The sequence below is a fragment of the Geotrypetes seraphini genome, chromosome 6, assembly GCF_902459505.1.
Source record: "Geotrypetes seraphini chromosome 6, aGeoSer1.1, whole genome shotgun sequence".
Classification (NCBI taxonomy): domain Eukaryota; kingdom Metazoa; phylum Chordata; class Amphibia; order Gymnophiona; family Dermophiidae; genus Geotrypetes; species Geotrypetes seraphini.
The window spans coordinates 162,883,258-162,905,057 of NC_047089.1; the positions used below are offsets into that span (position 1 = coordinate 162,883,258).

At 41.0% G+C, this 21,800-nt stretch overlaps 1 protein-coding gene across 6 annotated transcripts in view; it reads right to left on the reverse strand.

Annotated features, from left to right (window-relative positions):
* ARHGEF7 (Rho guanine nucleotide exchange factor 7) overlaps window positions 1–21,800 on the reverse strand; it is a 460,949-nt gene that overhangs the window by 24,382 nt on the left and 414,767 nt on the right. Inside the window, exon 20 of one of the 6 annotated variants that reach the window (XR_004539809.1) lies at window positions 19,393–19,473. The exons of the other annotated variants lie outside the window; for them this stretch is intronic. The gene's annotated coding sequence lies outside the window, so the exon portion shown is untranslated. The remainder of the gene's footprint in view (window positions 1–19,392; window positions 19,474–21,800) is intronic. 6 annotated transcript variants of the gene reach the window in all.

Sequence of the window (21,800 nt, forward strand, 5' to 3'; positions counted from 1 at the left end):
TAAACCCTTCTCTAGGCCTGCCTTAAGAAAAGCCAGGACCCTCTCAGGCTATAACTGGTCCTTAGCATACCACTGTTGGAAAACCTTCCAAGCTTTGGCATAGGAAACCATAGTAGAGGGTTTCTGTGACCGCAAAAGAATCGAGAAGTCTACATCTGAAGAACCATGCTTCAGTAAAGCTGAGCGCTCAAGAGCCATGCAGGAAGACCAAAGTGCTGTGGATTCTCCATGGGCACCAGACCCTGACCAATAGGTTGCCAGGGAGAGGGAGGTTGAGCTTCATGTCCCACTGAAGACTGACGAGATTCACAAACCACGGACGAAGAGGTCAGTCCAGAGCAACTCTAAATCATGAAGCTGGGATGCGTTGCTATCCGGCAGATGACCAAACTAACCGAAAGCCACAAAGGGGACACATAAAGGAGCTCGTGAAGTGGCCAGGGCTGAACGAAGGTGTCCAGCCCTATGTTTCCATGACTGAAGAAGCACCTGACCATTCGATGACTGAAGAAGCACCTGACCGTCGAGTTCTCTACTGACATCAAATCAATCTAGGGCTAACCCCAACGCAGTACGATCATACAGACATGCTTTCCATGAGAGGGATCATTCTCCTGGGTCCAGTACTTCTTGACTAAGGAAATCTGTCAACTCCCACCACGTGTGCTGCCAAGAGAGACAGAAGACGTAATTCTGCTCAGTGAAAACATGCAAACCTCCTGGCCCAAGGGAGCACTTCTTGTGCCCCCTTGACATATTATATATGCCACCACTGTAGCGTTGTTTGAGAACACTCGTACCACTGTTCCTTCCCGAGTGGCTGGGAGTAATTATATTACATTAGGGATTTCTATTCCGCCATTACCTTGCAGTTCAAGGAGGATTACAAATGGTTTGTCCGGACACTAGAAGTATTTAGGGAGTAGCTTGTACATGTCTTAGAGTTGTTAAGGATTACATCTGAGTTGACTTGATATTAGAAGTTCATATGTAGTAGTTGCAGGTGAAGCAGGTGTTAGTTCGGTTTTATGTGTTTTATGAATATAAGGGTTTTTATTTCTTTTTTGAAGGTTTTGTAGTCTGTGGTCGTGGTCAATGGGTTGTAGAGTTGTGGGTCGTGTTTTGCAGCTTGAGTGGCTAGGAGGTTGTCGTACAGTTTTTTCTTTTGACGTTTTTGGTTAGAGGGTGTGTGAATGGTGCGTGGGTTCTCCTATGTCTGGTTGAGGTGGATTGAATTAGTCGATTGTTCCAATAGGCTGGGCTGTCTCCGTTTATTGCTTTAAATAGTAGGCAGTAAAATTTGAAGTGTATTTTCGCTTGTATTGGGAGCCGATGTGGTCAAATTTCTTCAGTGAGTAAACCAGTCTTAGGGCTGTGTTTTGTATTGTTTGTAATTGTTTTATCATGGTTGCTGTGCATGGGAGATATAATATGTTGCAGTAGTCTATTAGACCTAGGCTTAGGGATTGTACCAAGAGTTGGAATTGTTTTCTGTCGAAGAACTAATCAATTAACATCACTGACGAGACCACTGCCCCTGAATGGAGCAATCCCCACAGTGATCACCTCAACCTGACAGGCTTGGATCCATTATAAGAGTTAACTACTCTAAGATCCAAAGAAACTTTCTCTGGTGGTAAAACCTCTCCCTGAAGTCAACAGCGCAGACTTCTGCACGCTGGCGGCATCTGAAAGGGATAACATTGTAGACACCATCGAATGAGGAGGGACTCCTGTAGAGGGTACATGTGCGCACTGGCCCAGGGGACCACCTCTATGGAGGCTGCCATGGAACCCAGAACCTGCAGATAATGCCAGGGTGTGGGAGCTGGAAGGATCAGTAGATCTCTGATCTGCCACTGAAGTTTCAGACTGTGAATGACTGAGACACTTGCGCATACACAAAGAGGGGCATAATTTTTAAAAAAACATCTAAGTCCTCTGGAAAAATCTGATATAAAATTAATGCTTTTTATTTGAACATTAAGAAATTCTGGTCCGCCCTTGGAGATTGGATAATGATTTGAATTTGGCTAAGCACCTGTGGAACTTTTAGGCTCAGATTTAATGTTTTCTCTAGAAATTGTGGGCGCCTTTTAAAAAGCAGTGCTACCGATTAATATGCATTGAATGTGAAGAGGCCCATGGGAATTGAACAGGCTTCTTTGTGTTCAGCATTCCACTAATTGGTAGCACTGCTTTGTTTTTATTTTTTTTTATTATTTATTTATAGATTTTTCTAATTACATACCAAGTAATCACTTGTACAGAAAGTAAGTTAGTAGGATATGACCTATATCCAATATAAATCATAATCAGACCTATTTAAACAAAATACATAAAGAAAATTCTTTCAACTAACCCAACTCAAGTCCTCAAAATATAGATCCAAGATTACATTTAAGGGAACAAAAGGAAATAATTAAGAAGATAAATTACAGACAGAACTGAGGTATGGGCAGTTTATATAAATTATAGAACTGTTGGTTTCTCTTTATCCAGTCGAGTCATAGCCAGAAAAGCAGTTAACTGTTAAGGTTCAAAAAAGACATATTTGACTGAATGGTAGCAAATAATACACTTGCAAGGATGTCTCAAGTAAAACGTCGCTCCCAGTGAAGTGACTCCAGGTTTCAATAATATAAATTTTCTACGACGCTTTTGAGTTTCTTTAGAGAGGTCAGGAAACATTTGTATCTTACAACCAAGAAACTCTTTCTGTTTGTTTTTAAAGAAAAGTCTCAATAACCATATTTTATCTATTGCGAGAGCTACAGTCAGAATCATTGTGTTCTAGTTCACTAGAGGGAAATAATTACCTATTTTTTGAGCCGATAGAAGTATCTGAATTTGTTAAAGCCAGAGAAGGAGGGGGAGTTACTATTGGTTCAATTGTACCAGCCACAGTTTAACGAACCAGCTGTCTGGGAATCAACTATGTTCCTAACTCTGCCTAGAAAGTATAATCTATTTCTGTTTTCCTTTTTTCTTTCCTTGTTCTTGGATCCAATTGTGGACTAAATAATTATTTTTTATTAATCCTTAATTGTTGATGACATTATGTTAAATCAATTGTATTTAGCTTCATTATGATTATTTTCAATCTTTTTGCAAGTATGTTTGCTTGTTGTTATAATTAAAATCTTGAATAAAGAAAATTAAAAAAAAGAAAGAAATAAAACAAACATATTTAGCCCACAACATGAGAGGGAAGCCATAAGAGAAATATACCTGCATAAATACAAAAGTAGGAAAATTTACTTCAAATCAGAGAAGATGTTCGATTTGACCTAGCTAGTTAAGGTACATCTGTGGGAAGATTGACTACTATAGGACTTTCCCTTGCCACAATAAAGTCAATCAAATGTTTGGGATCTGTAACAAAATAATTATGTCCTCCCACAGCAACAAAACATCAAAAGGAAATTTCAACAAAAATGAGCTTCCCAAGCCAAGAACTCTAGGGGCCTCTTCTATCAAACTGTGCTAGCAGTTTTTAGCGCAGAGAGCCGCGCTGCTCCCAACACTCATAGGGTCATTCAGCGCAGCTCTCTGCACTAAAAACTGCTAGCGCAGTTTGATAGAAGAGGCCCTAGGTTTATACTCCAAGAATTCCTTTTTTCTGGCCTGAGTTATTCTAGATAAATCAGGAAATATACGCACTGATGAATCCCAAAATTGTTGAGAAATATTATCAGAAATAAAGTCTTAATTCAGAATTACGGTCTGATTCTAAGTCAAAAGTTAACAAGAGAGTCATACTGGATGTAATTGGTTCTAACCATGATTCCAAAAATTCTGTCACATTTAAAGAGTCCTGTTGAATGGCTTTTTGGCTTCCTTCCACTTTACCAGATTCTAATTTGGATACAGATAAGTAAATAGCCTTCACTACTGGAGGCAAATTATCTTCAGGAACAAACAAAATCTCTCTAAATTATTTCCTCAGCATCTCTATACTAGAGGAGATTTAGGAAAATTCAAAAATCGTAAATTGTCCTTTCTAATTTGATTTCAAGGTTTTCAACCTTCCTGTTGCTGCATTTGAGTCTCCAAATTATCCATTCTAGTAGCTTGTTGTTCCTGTTCCCGAACTAGACCATCCTTCTGTACTGCAAATTCAGTCATTTTATCAGAAAATGTTTTAAATTGTACCTGAAGGGAATGATTCATATGAGACAAAACTTTCCAGAGAGAGTCAAGAGTGACTACTGCAAGTTTAATTAATCCCCTCTGCTCCAGGCCCAATGTGGTAGATGGCTGGGGCTCCTCCCGCAAGATATTTTCACCTGCCATCACTGCTCCATTTATTAGTGGAGCCAGTGACATTGCCAGCGGTATCCCCTCCGTAGACGACTCTTCCATGCTCTTCATCTGCGTAGGAAGGCCACTCCTACTCGCCGACAGATCACCTTCAGGTCACGGGAGAGGCCAGACCTGTTAAAGATGATCATGCTCCTGAAATTACTTTACAGATTATAGATATTGCCCTGTGGGGTTCTTAATAAAGATATTGTAAGGCTAAGATCTAAGTCTAACTTTCTTTGGTGTGGAAAACTGTGCTGAATCAGCAGGAAAAAAAGGATGCTTAGCAAAGAACAGAGGGCTAGATGCACAAAACACGGCCGCTAAGACCCTGCAAGTCGCTGTGGGCTGTTTTTTGGGCTGATGCTAGAACAGCAATCGATGTTCCAACAAGTTTGCATGCAAATGATTTGCGTGGAGGTTCACCATAATCCCATCTGATCAGTTGCTGTGATAGCGACTAACACATGCGCAGAGCCAGTTTGGGGAAGTCCAAACAGCTGAGTAGCAGGGGAAGCCCCAAGCAGCCTCCTGCTACTCGGCTGTCAGGACTTTTTTCTTTCTTTTTTTTAATCACAAAGATGTGTGTGTGTTACACGTGCACAATATTTGCCTCATTAAAAAAAATTGTGGCTCCCCCAACAACACCCTGTACCAAAATAGAAGTAAGAGGGATGCCCTCCCCCTGCAACTGCAATCCTCCCCCGGTGCCAGCCGAACTTCCCCCCCCCCTCCTGGCATGTCAATAAAAATCAGCAGGAGGAATGCCCACTCCCTCCTGCTGCCGCAACTCTCCCCCCCCACAGCCAAAATTGGCAGGAGGGATGTCCACTCCCTCCTGACACTGCAAACCCCCTCCCCACCAGGGTCTCCCTGAACTGATCCCCTCCCTTCCCCACTCCCCTTTCTAAAAAAAATAAATCAGCAGGATGGATGCCCACTCCCTCCTGCCACCAGATGCCCCCAGACCCCCCGAACCTCCCCATTTATGAAGTAGACAATAGAAGGGATGTCCAGTCCCTCATGCTTGCAAGTCCACCACTCCAAAATGGCAAGCTATCTACTTCCCAGTACATCCTAGAATGCACAGGGAGGGGCCTAACGCCCTAATTGGATCAGATTCCTCTATATCCTGGGATACAGAGGGAGGAGCCCAAGGCCTTGATTGGCCTGGTGGAAGGGAGGCTAGGGACTCTTCGGCCTTCCTCGTGAGTGAATCGTAGTAGAGGATACCATTGAACATGCTCCATGGTAGATCTTTTTATTCCCCAATTGTGTCTAGAGTTTTTGTTCTTTTCCTGATGGGTCATTGGCATGCATGCATGAGGTGAGGTGTGGCCCAGTGGTAGAGCTACTGCCTCTGCACCCAGAGGTTGTGGGATCAAATCCCAGTGCTCCTCTTTGTGATCCTGGGCAAGTCACTTAATCCTCTATTGCCTCAGGTACAAAATAAGTACCTATATATATGTAAACCACTTTGAATGTGTAACCACAAAAATGCAGTATGCAAGTACCATTCCCTTTCCCTTTTGTCTTTATGACTATAAGACAAAGCTGATTTGTTAGGTAATTTTTGTTATTATGCTCCTGAGGTTTTTTGGAATGGGTTTGTTTTTTTTAAAAAAAAAATCATTAGAGCCTGTCTACCTTTATAAAATAGGGTCGCAGAACTATCCCCAATAGCACACAAATTCTATTGCATAATAACACCTGCTCCGAAGGTGTAAATCTATGTGTATACACTATCCATGTATAAGCTCCGTAATAAATAAAAATCAGAAAAACTGTCATCAATGTTAGTATACCCTTTTAAACAAGCTATGGTAAAGATCAAATAGAGTTTAAATAGGGCAGGAATCCTGCTCTATATTTGGAAAATTCTGGTAGTATTATGCCTTCAGATCTTTACTTAGCCCCTTTGGAATTTAAGCTTTCTTCTTTAGACATTTAAATTGTATAGCTATGTGGATGACATTACTATAATAGTCCCACTGAAGGCTTTTACAAAAGATACTCTTATCATTCATTCATCTTATTCTCGAAACTGTAGAAACGTGGATGAAAGATTTCAGGCTAAAATTAAACCTGGATAAACAAAATTCTTTTTGGACTCACCATCTGAAAAGATCAAGGAAAATTCAATAAGTTTAAATATTTATCCCATTTTGTCAGTTGAGTGCTTGAGTACCTGAATAAATTCATGTAAACTGTTCTGAGCTCTCCTGGGAGAATGGTATAGAAAATTGAATGAATAGAATAGAATAGTTATTAAAATTCTGGGATAATATGTGACAATTGATTAAAAAAAAAAATTGGCCAGTTAAGAGTGTTCCTGATAGGGAGAAGGATTATTTAATATAATTGTTTTTGTTAAGGTATCAGGCGGTTCCAATAATGTGGACTATATCAGTGAAAAAGTTTCATTTTCTTGCCTTCTATTTTGCTTAGATATTTGGTGGATTTTCTTGTGTTTTTGTTGTCTTTGTATGTAACAAATTGAGGGGTCCTTTTACTAAGGTGCGCTAGCCATTTTAGCGTGCACTAAACGCTAATGCGTCCATAGGTTATAATGGACATGTTAGTGTTTAGCGTGCGCTAAAATGGCTAACACGCCTTAGTAAAAAGACCCCTAAATAAAGTATTTTTTTTAAAAAAATTCTGGGAATCTACTTGGATCAAAAACTGTCATTTGATTTCCATATTAATTATTTTGTCAAAAAATGTTATTTTTTACTATGGAAACTAAGAACAATTAAGCCATATTTCAACCTTTCTTCTTTTAGGTTATTGATGCAATCTCTCATCCTGAGCACTTTAGATTACTATAATATTCTCTATCTATCAATTTACAAGAAAAACACTAAAAGGTTGCAGCCACCTTCTCGATTGCTTTGAATTTGAAAATAGGAAACATTTGTGTGGTCTACGATTTTTTGATTTTTCATCTGTTAAAGAATGTGTCTATAAATGATTTTTTTTGGTAGGACTCTATCGTATCAGGCTGGAATGTGGCATAAACAAATTGATAACTTTATATCAACTTCCATTTATTACCAGGCTTTTATGAAAAGCCTGAAAACATATCTGTTTGGCAAATATTTTGAATAACTGATTTAATTAACTGTGAATGTTCAGTAATTTTATCATTTGTTAACCGCTCTGAATCGAGAGGTAGCTGTGGTATATAAGTTTTTTGTTATGTTATGAATAAAGTTCAAGATGATGTGGAAAAAAGATTTGAGAAAATAATCAGGGAGCATGGGAAAATTGATAGAATAAAAATTCTTTGAAGGCAGGATTTAAAACCAATGAACATGTTTCTAAGCCTTCTGATATGAAAGCAGATTTTATTCAGAACATAGATATTAGAACTGAGATGTCTAGGTTGGAATGTCTCAAATTTTACTAACATTTTAGAAAAGGATCTGCTGAAGTGGAGCTTTTTCTACAATGCATGAAAGAATGTGTGTATGTGCTGATTACATGCAGTCGCAGTACCCATTTTGCAACTGTCAATGTCTACAGTATGAACAGAAGCAACACAGAAATACACATGATTATGTGCTGACACATACATGTGCATGTTGGCATTTCACAACATAGCAAAAAATGACTCAGATATCGTGAAAAGTCAATAATAATTGTATGAAAACGCTTCCACTATAGTTACTGCAAAATGTCAAGTGGCATAAAGTCAGAACAGTACATGCTTTATAACATAATGAAAAAGAAGGAAAAAGCCTCAGACAAGGGCCTTCCCATCTCCACAAATGTGGTTACAAAGGTGGTTGAGCGGTCACCTCACTGGAAAAAAACCTTCGTCCAATTTGAAAAAAGCTCTGCTGTGCTTATAGAGGACATAAAAAGATAGGAGAAAGGAGAAAAATCTTTTCAACTTATCTTCAGTTGATCGGTACACCAACGGTGGCCAGCGTTTCACAAATCTGCTGCCTCAGGGTGTAACATATCCGATCAGACTTTAAATGGAACGCTAAACGCGTTTCCTGCATCCCCGATTCTTTCCCTACCCCCAAGCCACCAACGCAATTTCTCCCTGCTGCTTCCTTGAGCCAGGCCTGGCGCGTACAAGCATCGGGCCCACAAGACTTCATTTATGATGTCAATTCTAACGTCGGGGAGGAAGTTCCAGGCCAGCCAGGCAGCGATTGGCTGGCCCAGAACTTCCTCTCCGATGTCAGAATTGACGTTGGAGGTGAAGTTTTGTAAGTCCAGCGCTTGTACGCTTGGGAAAGCAGCAGGGAGAAAAAGATCGCAAAAGCAATGCGATCGATTCGCGTTGCCTTTGCGATTGACCATTTGGGCACCCCTGATGTAGTGTATCTAGATTTTTAGAAAGCTTTCGACAAAGTTCTTCATGAGAGGTTCCTGAGAAAATTAGAGTCATGGGATAGGAAGTAATGTTCAGTTGTGGATTAGGAATTGGTTATCAGATAGAAAACAGAGAGTAGGGTTAAATGGCCATTTTTCTTAATAGAGGAGGGTAAATAGTGGAGTGTCATAGGGATCTGTTCTGGGACTGGTGCTATTTAACATTTATAAATGATCTGGAAATAGGACAGATGAATGAGGTGATTAAATTTACAGATGGCATTAAATTGTTCAAATCTGTTAAAACACATGCAGATTGAGAAAAATTGCAAGCAGACCTTAGGAAATTGGAAGATTGAGCGTCCAAATGGCAGATGAAATTTAATATGGACAAATGCAAAGTGATACACATTGGGAAGAATAACCCAAATCATAGTTACCAGATGCTAGGGTCTACACCTTGGGAGTCAGCACCCAAGAAAAAGATCTGTAGACAATACGCTGAAACATTCCACCCAATGTGTGACAACGGCCAAAAAAGCAAATAAGATGCTAGGAATTATTAGAAAAGGGATGGTAATCAAGACTAAGAATATTATAATGCCTTTGTATTGTTTCATGGTATGACCTTACCTTGAGTACTGCATTCTATTCCTGTAACCTTATCTCAAAAAAGATATAGAACTAGAAAAGATTCAAAGAGTGACCAAGATCATAAAGGGGATGGAACTCCTCTCATATGAGTAAAGACTAAAGCGGTTAGGGCTCTTCAGCGTGGAAAAGAGATGGCTGAGGGAGAAATGATTGAAGTCAATAAAATCTTGAGTGGTGTAGAATGGGTACACGTGGATTGATTTTTTTACTCCATTAAAAATTACAAAGATCAGGGGACACTCAGTTTTAGCCCTTGGTATGGGCCCAAAGCAATGGACTGAACATAAGAACATAAGAACATAAGCAATGCCTCTGCTGGGTCAGACCTGAGGTCCATCATGCCCAGCAGTCCGCTCACGCGGCGGCCCAACAGGTCCAGGACCTGTGCAGAAATCCTCTATTTATACCCCTCTATCCTCTTTTCCAGCAGGAAACCGTCCAATCCTTTCTTAAATCCCAGTACCGTACTCTGCCCTATTACATTCTCTGGAAGCGCATTCCAGGTGTCCACCACACGTTGGGTAAAGAAGAACTTCCTAGCATTTGTTTTGAATCTGTCCCCTTTCAACTTTTCCAGATGCCCTCTTGTTCTTTTATTTTTTGAAAGTGTGAAGAATCTGTCCCTCTCTACTCTCTCTATGCCCTTCATGATCTTATAAGTCTCTATCATATCCCCTCTAAGTCTCCTCTTCTCCAGGGAAAAGAGACCCAGTTTCTCCAATCTCTCAGCATATGGAAGGTTTTCCATCCCTTTTATCAGACGTGTCGCTCTCCTCTGAACCCTCTCGAGTATCGCCATATCCTTCTTAAGGTACGGCGACCAATATTGGACGCAGTATTCCAGATGCGGGCGCACCATCGCCCGATACAACGGCAGAATAACTTCTCTCGTCCTGGTTGTAATACCCTTCTTGATTATACCCAGCATTCTATTCGCTCTCTTAGCGGCCGCTGCGCACTGTGCCGTCGGCTTCATTGTCATGTCCACCATTACCCCTAAGTCCCTTTCCTGGGTACTCTCATTCAATAACATCCCTCCCATCGTATAGTTGTACCTCAGGTTTCTGCTTCCCACATGCAGTACTTTACATTTCTCAACGTTGAACTTCATCTGCCATCTCGTCGCCCATTCCCCTAGTTTATTTAGGTCCCTTTGTAATTCTTCGCAGTCCTCTTTAGTCCGAGCTCCACTGAATAGTTTGGTGTCGTCTGCAAATTTTATTATCTCACACGTCGTCCCTATTTCTAGATCATTTATGAATATATTAAATAGTAGTGGCCCGAGCACCGAGCCCTGCGGAACACCACTTGTGACCCTCTTCCAGTCCGAGTAGTGGCCCTTCACCCCTACTCTCTGTTTCCTACCCGCCAACCAGTTTCTGATCCATCTATGCACATCTCCGTCCACCCCATGGTTCTTCAGTTTCCGGAGTAGACGCTCGTGAGGCACCTTGTCAAAGGCTTTTTGGAAATCTAGGTATACGATGTCTATGGGGTCTCCTTTATCCGTCCGTTTGTTGATTCCTTCGAAGAAGTGCAATAAGTTAGTTAAGCACGATCTCCCCCTGCAGAAACCATGTTGGCTTGGTATCAGAAGTTCATTTCTTTCCAAATGTTCATCGATGTTTTCTTTTATCAGCGCTTCTGCCATTTTCCCTGGAACCGAGGTCAGACTCACAGGTCTGTAGTTTCCCGGGTCACCTCTTGATCCCTTTTTGAAGATGGGCGTGACGTTGGCTATCTTCCAATCCTCTGGTATCACACCTGTTTTCAGGGATAGGTTGCAAACTTGCTGCAGTAGTTCTGCTATCTCCTCCTTTAATTCCTTCAGAACCCTTGGATGGATTCCGTCTGGACCCGGGGATTTGTCAGTTTTTAGTTTTTCTATCTGCCTGCGCACATCTTCAAGGCTCACTTCCATGGATGTTAATTTTTCTGCTTCATTTCCATTGAAGAATTGCTCAGGTTCCGGTAAGTTGGTTGTGTCTTCGTTCGTAAATACAGACGAAAAGAACATGTTAAGTCTTTCTGCGACTTCTTTCTCCTCCTTCACTACCCCCTTCCTGTCTCCATCATCCAGCGGTCCCACCTCCTCCCTAGCTGGCTGTTTCCCTTTAACATATCTGAAGAATGGTTTGAAATTTCGTGCCTCCCTGGCTAGCTTCTCTTCATACTCTCTTTTGGCTTTTCGAACCACTCGGTGACATTCTTTTTGATACTTCCTGTGCTCCATCCAGTTCCCCTCAGTTTTGTCCTTTTTCCATTTCCTGAATGAATTTTTCTTATTGCCTATCGCTTCCTTCACTATTTTAGTCAGCCATACCGGGTCTTTTGTTCGACTCTTTTTGTTCCCCTTTCTGAATCTGGGTATGTACAAATTTTGCGCCTCGCTCACCGTGTCCCTGAAAAAAAGCCAGGCATGTTCTACCGTTTGCCATTTCTTGGAAGTGTTCCTAAGTTTCTTCCTTACCATTTCCCTCATTGCTTCATAGTTTCCTTTCCTGAAGTTGAAAGTTGTTGCTATGGTTCTCTTTCCTTTCGGTATTCCTACTTCAACTTTGAACTTGATCATATTATGATCGCTGTTTCCCAACGGTCTCACTACTTCCACTTCCTTTGCAGGGCCCATTAACCCATTTAGGATTAGATCCAGAGTGGCATTTCCTCTCGTCGGTTCTCTAACAAGCTGCTCCATGAAACAATCTTGTGTAGCCTCCAGAAATTCTGTCTCTCTAGCGCATCTGGAGCTTCCAAGTTTCCAGTCTATCCCGGGGTAGTTGAAGTCTCCCATAATAACTGTGTAACCACTTTTGCATTCTCGCTTCATCTCGGTTTCCATTTCTCTGTCGATATCTCCGGTTTGCCCGGGTGGACGATAGTATAGGCCCATCTTTATTTCATGTCCTTTCCTATCCGGTATTTTAATCCATAGCGATTCCAGCTTGTTGGTCATCTCCACTGTGTCCATTCTTGTCGATTGTATGCTTTCTTTTATGTATAGGGCTATTCCACCTCCTTTCTGTCCTGACCTGTCCTGGCGATAGAGCTTGTACCCCGGCAGTGCTGTATCCCATTTGCTTTCCTCATTCCACCATGTTTCAGAGATTCCAATGATGTCTATGTCCTCTGCATTGGCCAAAGCCTCTAGTTCCCCCATTTTGTTGCTTAGGCTCCTTGCATTAGTATATATGCAATTTAGGTCCTGGCATTTTCTTGTCTTCACTACCTTTCCCTGTGCTTCGATCCTTGGTGTCTTCTCTTTTGCTGCACTCTTTCTAACCTCCTCTTCTGGAGTAAAGAACTGGTTGAGTGGAAGGCAACAGAGGGTTGTAATCAATGGAGATTGCTCGGAGGAAAAGGATGTTACCATTGGTATGCTTCAAGGTCCTTGGGCCTGATCTTTTTAACATTTTTGTAAGTGATATGGCTGACGGGCTGTTGGGTAAGATTTGCCTCTTCAGATGATACCAAAATCTGCAATAAACACCCCTGATGGTGTGAATAACATGAGGAAAAACCTAGCGAAGCATGAAGAATGGGCTGAAATTTGATAGCTAAGATTTAATGCTAAGAAATGTAAAGTCATGCATTTAGGCTGCAAAAACCCAAGGGAATGGTACAGTTTAGAGAGTGAAGAACTTTTGTGCATGAAAGAGGAGCAAGACTTGGGTGCGATAGTATGTGATGATCTCAAGGTAGCCAAATAGGTTGAAACGGTGATGGCAAAAGCTAGAAGGATGCTAAGGTGCATAAGGAGAGGTATGGCCAGAAGGACAAAGGAGGTACTGATGCCCCTGAATAAGACTCTAGTGAGACCTCATTTAGAATATTGTATGCAATCCTGGAGCTATAAAAAGATATAAACAGGATGGAGTCAGTTCAGAGAAAGGCTACTAAAATGGTCGGTGGTCTTCATCATAAGACATATGGGGGACAGACATAAAGATCTCAATATGTATACTTTGCAGAAAAGGTGGGAAGGGGAGATATGATAAAGACGTTTAAGTACCTACATGGCATAAATGTGCATGAGGCGAATCGCTTTCATTTGAAAGGAAGCTCCGGAATGAGAGAGCATAGGATGAAGTTAAGAAGTGATAGGCTCAGGAGTAATCTAAGGAAATGCCTTTTTACAGAAAAAGGGTAGTGGATGCGTACAATAGTGTCCTGGAAGAGGTGGCGGAGACAAAGACTGTATTGGAATTCAAGAAAGTGTGGGACATGCACATGGGATCTCTTAGGGAGAATGGGAGATAGTGACTGCTGTAGATGAGCAGACTGGATGGGCCATTTGGCCGTTATCTGCCGTCATGTATTTATGTTTCTATGAGGTACTTTAAAACCAATAGGCGGAAATATTTTTTTCACTCAGAGAATAAACTCTGGAATGGATTGCCAGAGGATGTAGTCTGCTATTGAGACAGACATGGGGGAAGCCACTGCTTGCCCTGAATTGGTAGCATGGAATGTTGCTACTATTTGCGTTTTTGCTAGGTACTTGTGATCTGGATTAGCCACCGTGAAGACAGGATACTGGGCTAGATCTAGTAAGGCAATTCTTATGTTCTTACTATTTCTTTGCATATTTTTACAGATTTCAAACAGTAGAACAGGGAGCAGGGTAGAGTCTCATGTCACCTTTCTTTCTCTTGTACTATCCCCTCTCTTATGTGGTTCCCAATAGCTTTAGTTAGCTCGAAGAAATACCTTGGAGTTATCCTTGATTCCCAGCTTTCGCTCATTGATCATATATCCTCAGTTGTCAGATCTTGTTTTTATCTTCTTACATCTCATTTGTTCTTTGCATTATTTTCTTACATAATAACAAAGAAAATGACAGCAGATAAAGACCTAAATGGTCCTTCCAGTCTGCACAAGAGTCACATACATTATTAAACCATGATTAAATTGGCTTGCTTTGACATTTCTAGAACACAGATCATATGGCACTACCCTTAGATACCAATTACTGGAGTTGCCGTCAAAGTCCATTGCAACCTATTCAAACTATTTTGTCATTTGCGTGACTCAGACCGTAAAAGTTTTTCCAGTACTGTCCTCATGTTCCAAATTACTGGAGTTTCCATAAAAGTCCTCTCCGGACTTAGTTCTTCACAGCCAGTCGCCATCTAAGCATCACTCGACACAAACACACATACAACCATTTAAGTTTTGGGGGTTTTTAAACCATTTATTTTCTAATTAGAAATACTTTGTTTTCATCTCATGCCTTTTGGATTCCATCACATTTTCATCTCTACCACCTCTCTTGGAAGGACACTAAGCATCAATCACCCTTTCCAAAAAAAGGGTTATCTTACATTACTCCTAAGTCTACCACCCCACAATCTTTATTCATGTCCTTTAGTTTTATCATTTTCCCTTTTCTGGAAAGATTTGTTTCTATATTACAGTAATACCTTTCAAGTATTTAAACATCTGTATCATATCTCCCCTGTTTCTCCTCTACAGTATATACTGTATATTCAGGTCTTCCAGTTTCTTCTCATACGTCTTTTGGTGCAAGCCCCATACCATGTTCATTGCCTTCCTCTGGATCACTTCAAGTCCTTTTACATCTTGATAACTCTTCTGCGCTACAATTCTGTATTCCTTAGTAACATCTTTGCTTGATTACTATAATATTATCTTCTTTGGATTGCTTCTATCCTCGCTGAAAATACTATAATAAGTTCAAAATACCACTCTTTATCATTTAGCGTGTACCCATCATTCTGATCGTGTCTCCCTGCTTTTTGTACAATACTGCTGGCTTTTCCTTCAATTTCACATTCAACATAAAATTTTAATCACAGCTCACTGTATCGAGCAATGGTGCGCCCACATCTGGAATACTGCGTCCAATACTGGTCGCCATACCTCAAGAAGGACATGGCAATACTCGAGAGGGTCCAGAGGAAAGCAACGAGGATGATAAAGGGTATGGAGACCTTTCATATGCCGAACGGTTAAACAGGCTGGGGCTCTTTATCCTGGAAAAGCGGAGACTGAGAGGGGACATGATAGAGACTTATAAAATCATGAAAGGCATAGAGAAGGTGGAGAGGGACAGATTCTTTAGACTAGCAGGGACAACTAAAACAAGAGGTCATTCAGAAAAACTGAGAGGAGACATATTCATAATGAATGCAAGGAAGTTCTTCACTCAACGGGTGGTAGACACCTGGAACGCGCTTCCCGGAGAGGTGATAAGACAGAGTACAATTCTGGGGTTCAAAAAGGGACTGGATGACTTCCTGGAAGCGAAGGGGATAACAGGGTACAGATAGAGGTTTACCTTACAGGACATTGAGCGAATAGGGTATGGACATTTTAGGTTAGGTAGGGAAAACTTTCAGGTCATGGACCTGGAGGGCCACCGCGGGAGCGGACTGCCGGGCACGATGGACCCCTGGTCTGACCCGGCAAAGGCAATGCTTATGTTCTTATGTTCTCACAAGGTTCTTTATTTGGATGCCCCAGCTCATTTCTCGTGTTAGAAATCCATATGTGCCTGCTTGGATTCTTTGATCATCCTTTGTTAATCAATTATCTATTTTTCCTCTCCACTATTCTTGGCTTGAGAAAACAAGACATTCAGTTTTTTTTCTACCAGGCTTGTTCCCTATGGAACCTGTTACTGTCTGAGATCAGAGCTGAAAAATCTTGTTTCATATTCAGATCTTCCTTAAAGACACATCTATTTTCCCTTGCCTTTCCTTGAAGCCTGAATACTGTTGGTTTGGATGGCTTGATGGCACATGGTGTGACCTTTTTTTGCTCTTACATAATAAAAAAATAGCAAAGCAAAAAGTATTTTTTTTTTCTTCTGTAGTTTACTTGGTTTTAATATTGTACACTGCTTTGATTTTAATTTAGAAAAGTAATATATCAAGACATTTTAAAAATTAAACATTATAAAAGTTGGTCAGTACTTTGGCAGAATTAACATCTTCCAAATATTGCCTGCAGCCAGCAAATTCTTTCTGCTCTTCTCTCGTATTTTTTTTTTTTTTGTACCACTTTTTCTTCAAACATAACTCTTCTAGCTGAGAAATATTCTTAGTTCTCCTTGTATGCAGTCTGGAGCTGGCTCATGTCTTTTCAGTAGTTACTTAAGGCACATGCAGGTATAACAGATATTTTGTTGTCCTCTAAGGCCTTACTGTCCAAGGGTTCCATTTATTAAGTGGCATTAATGCATATTAATTTGATTTACTGCAAGTTAACATGCGATGATTTAAATAATGAGTACTGAGTAATAAGAACATAAGAACATAAGCAGTGCCTCCGCCGGGTCAGACCATAGGTCCATCCCGCCCAGCAGTCCGCTCCCGCGGCGGCTCGAACAGGTCACAGCCTGTCTGAGTCACCAGAAGGGGCCCCCTTGCCACCTTGGTTTCCCATTGAGTCCTATCTTCCCATCGAAGTCCTAACCCTCCGGTCTTGCACATGCACGACCTGGTTGGATTTCTATACTTATTACCTGGTTAGCTTTCTATACCTGTGTTACATCCCAGAACCTTTCTCAGTATCCCACGATCCCCCTATCCCTCAGGAATCCGTCCAATCCCTGTTTGAATCCTTGTACCGTACTCTGCCTGATCACTTCCTCCGGTAGCACTAAGCCCAATTACTCTCAGCAGAGCCTACTTTGTAACTGCACATTAGCACACATGAATTTGAGTTAAATTCATGTGTGCTAATTTGTGACAAGGCTACTTATTAAATAGTGCTCTAAACAGAAACTCTTTTTTGGGGTACCTTGCAGTACATCAAGTTAATAAATGATGATGATGATGACCATTCCAAAACCTTCTTCTCTATTTCCTGTAAATATTTTATGGTTTATTTTGAAGAATATTTAGGATCATTGCTTTACTCAAATATACAGTTTCTAAGCTGACCGAGGGACACTAGGTTCTAGAATATGTTGACATATGGTTTAATTCATTCCTCCTTCTATCCACACAATATTTCCTATACTACATAGTTAACATAGTAAATGCAGATAAAGAATAGCCCATTCAGTCTGCCCAACCGTATGCACTCTATAAAATAATCATTTAATTTAAATGGTCCTTTTTCTTAGATATTTCTGGGCCAGAAACCCAGATCTCTGCCTGGTAATGTGCTTAGGTTCTATCTACTGGAGTCTCCATCAAAACTCACTCCAGCCCACCTAAACCATCCCAGCCATCAAAGCCCTTCCCAGCCCGTCCTCAGCTGAATGCCCAGTACTGACCTTAGTTCCTTCAATATATACCCATTATTTTCTGATTAGAGATCCTCTGTGTTCATCCCACGCTTGTTTGAACTCTGTCACCATTTTTTTCTCCACCACCTCCCTCGGGAGCGCATTCCATGCATCAACCACCCTCTCCGTAAAGAAGAATTTCCTAACATTACTCAAGTCTACCAATCCTCAACCTCAAATTATGCCTTCTGGTTTTACCATTTTCCTTTCTCTGGAAAAGATTTTGCTCTACGTTAATACCTTTCAATTATTTGAATGTCTGAATCATATCCCCCCTATCCCTCCTTTCCTCTAGGGTACACATATTTAGGGCTTCCAGTCTTTCCTCATACGTCTTTTGGTGTAAACCTCCTACCATTTTTGTTGCCTTTCTCTGAACCGCTTCAAGTCTTCTTATGTCCTTCGCCAGATATGGTCTCCATAATTGAACACAATACTCCAAATGTGGCCTCACCAAAGACCTGAACAGGGCCATCAACACCTTCTTTCTTCTACTGGCTATATCTCTCTCTATAAAGCTTAGCATCCTTCTGGCAACAACCACCGCCTTCTCATACTGTTTCTTTGCCTTTAGATCTTCAGATACTATCACTTCAAGGTCCCTCTCCCCATCTGTGCATATCAGCCTCATCTCCTAGCATATAAGGCTCCTTCCAATTTCTAATCCCCAAAATATTACTCTGCACTTCTTTGCATTGAATTTTAGTTGCCAGATATTAGACCATTTCTTTAACTTTTGCAGATCCTGTTTCATGTTTTCCACTCCTTCTTTGGTGTCAACTGTTACAAATCGTGGTATCATCCACAAAAAGGCAAACCTTTCCTTCTAACCCTTCAGCAATGTCGCTCACAAACATATTGAACAGGATTGGCCCCAGCACCGATCCTTGAGGGGCTCCACTACTCACCTTTCCTTCCTACAAGGGAATTCTACTGGCAATCAATTCACTCCCATGCTTCCTAGTTGGTAAGATGTTTTCTTCAAAGCCTTTACCCTATTCCCCTTCAAATATAACTTGTGCAGTTGTGGTTATTTTTTTGTTCCAAAAAGTTTGAAAGGTTTTCTTTTGCATACTTGAGATGATTATTTGTGATGAACTTGTAAAAATGTTTCCTTTCAACAACTTTTCCATGTGGATTTTTGTTGTATTTACTGCACTATGAACACCTCACCAAAATCATCTAAACTTGTCAGCAGGATGTTTAACATGATCTGTAAGTTCTGTTTTGCAGATCTGACCAGCTTTCAGACAGTTAGCAAATAATTTTGTTTAGATTTTGCAGACCTTGAATGTCTTGAACAATTACATGCCATTTTCCCTACAAGTGAAACTGCTAGATGAAAACAGTGATTTTTAAAATAGTTTTTACCCGATTTGCAAGAATGAATTATCTTCATTTTAAAATTCAGATACTTAGAGGAGTCCATGGTTACTGAAAGGATATGAACAATCACAAGCTGATAGAGTAGTTATCCAGTCAACTAACTGAAGGCCTAAGGAGTCACTAAACAATTTAGACATTAAAAACTAATGAATCAACAAAGGGCATTCACATGTCTGCATTTGCCATATTTACTTTATTATTTCTAATATAAAATCAGCAAATTAATGTTAGCTATGCATTAAATATGGCATCTTGTTTCAAATGTTAAATCTGAACTGTGCAAAGGTTATATCAGCTTAGGGATTCAATGAAACATACAATCTGACCATGGGTGCTTAAACTTTTGCATGCAATTGTAATTCGATATTTCCATACCAAGAGGTCTCTCAAAATTTACAAAATCGATATACAACATTCTATAATATTATTAAGAGCCAAATGGACAGATGGCAGGAGCTAACCTTAATATTTAGAAGGTGTGCATTGTTGAAAATGATTCTTCTTCCCAAACTGCTTTACCTATGCAGCAGCTACCTTGCTGGCTGATAAATAAGAATGTAAAAAAAAATGTTAATTTGTCAATTAATACGCTTATTTGGTGGGAAGAACAAGAGAATACACATTACTTATTTTGAACTCTCCAGGGATGAACTTTTGCTGAACTATCATTTCCTAATTTTAGATACTTTAATATAGCTTGCCAGTCTGCCAGGTCCAGCAGCACCTCTTCTCCCTTCCTTTTACCTCTCCCCTGTCCTGCAGTACCCCTTCCCAGCTCCTCCTTGCGACCCTAGAATTACATGGTTCTAACTTAACCGAAAGTCATTCTCATGAATCTGAAGTGGAGATTTGTGGGGCAATTTGGTGTTCAATGACGTGTGGATTTACCATGTAATTTCTTATGAAATGAAGGAACGGTTAAGTTGCAATAAATTCTCGTGAGTGTTGTAACATCTACATGTCAGATAGAACCTAGAAGTCATCAGAGTTAAAAATACTAAAAATTGTCACTTAGAACCCTGTAATTCTAAGGTCACACCCTGTCAAGCAGTACCCCTTCTCCCCTGTCCAGCAGCACCTCTTCTCCCTTCCTTTTACCTCCCATGTCCAGCAGTACCCCTTCCCTGCTCCCCCTGTCCAACAATACCTCTTCTCCCTTCCTTTTACCTCCCCACTGTCCAGCAGTACCCCTTCCCTGCTCCCCCTATCCTGCATCTGCTAGCTTTAGTTTAGCTTTAGCCACAGTTTTATCAGGCAGCCTCGGTGCTTTTGCTAGGCCAGCCCGCCTCGCATCATCGTAGTGGGCCAGCCTAGCAAAGGCCCTGTGGCTACTTGATGAAATCGCGGCTAAAGCTAAACTAAAGCTAGCTGCCGCTGCTGGTTTGGGGGTGAGAAGAAGAGGAGTCCCGGCAGGCAGGAAGTCAGTCAACGGTCAGGGCAGAAGGCAGGAAATCAGCTGACGCCGGCACAGATGATCAGCGGCAGAAGGCGAGATTATTAAACCACTGCACGTGCACACTCCTTCTACTGCGCATGCGGTGGCACGGTAGCACAAAACACGGACGCACGGAGTTTCAAGTGCACATGCGCGCTAAGGGTTTTATTATGATAGATATCCATAGTCCTAAATGTAATTGGTTACATCAGAATTAATTTTAACAAATAAAACTGGACATTATCTAACGGCCATTTATATACTCATTTGAAAAGGTAGATATTTGGGGGGCAATTCTATAAAGAAACATAGGGATCTTCACTTACTTTCTTTTATAGAATACTAGTATATCCAGGTATTAACACACTTAGCATCAGGTACAGGAACTTATACTAGCTCTATAGCTGGCATAGGTTCAAGCACATAACTGTAACAGGTATGCAGGTAACTTACAGAATTCTGTACGCTACAAACGTAAGTAGAAGCCCACTTATATGCTGCCCATGTTCTGCCCCTTGCAAATATGTAGGTTACGCAGATATAGGAAGGAGTGGCCTAGTGGTTAGAACTACAGCCTCAGCACCCTCAGGTTATGGTTCAAGCCCCACGCTGCTCCTTGTGACCCTGGGAAAATCACAATCCTCTATTGATCCCAGGTACGTTAGATAGATTGTGAGCCACCGGGACAGATAGGGAAAAATGCCTGAGCATCTGAATGTAAACCGCTTAGACAACCTCTATTGACAGGTGGCATATAAATAACAAATAAAAATTGAAGGAAAGTGCTTATGCTCATATCTGATATAACGGCCTCTAATGAGGGAATTCTATATATGGTGCCTATCATTAGGCGCTACGTCTGCGCCACATTTCTGGCAGAGAAAATCATTCTAACAGATGTAAAGAATCAAAATGGCATATCTGCATGAAAACACATATACCAATTTGTAAAATAGCAAAAGAGGCATAATTATGGGAGGGACACAGGCAGGTCAGAGGTATTCCCTTAAGATGTGTGCAGAGACTAGCCATGGGTGGACTGGGGTCCACCCACTTTGGACTCAAGCCCACCTAAAATCAGTGCTTCATTGGCATGGCTGACAGAGATCCGCAAGCCCTACCAAACGAAGATTTCCTTACAGCAGAAACACACTTACATCCTGTGCAGCTGGTGGAAGTGTTCCTGAACTGCTGCCCCCCATACCCCTCTCACATGCTCAGTTGCATGTTGACTGGCATCCTCAGGGGAAATCCCTGCTTCAAAAAGTAACTGCAGTTTTTCTAACTCTCTTTTGGATTTCCCCCGAGGATGCCATCTGTGAAACAGGATACTCCTGTAGGGTCATTTGATGCAGGATATTGAAGTATGAGAGGATGATGGCTGAATGGGATTCTGGAAGCTAAGTGTTTTCATTTTGTTCCTGCATAATTTTG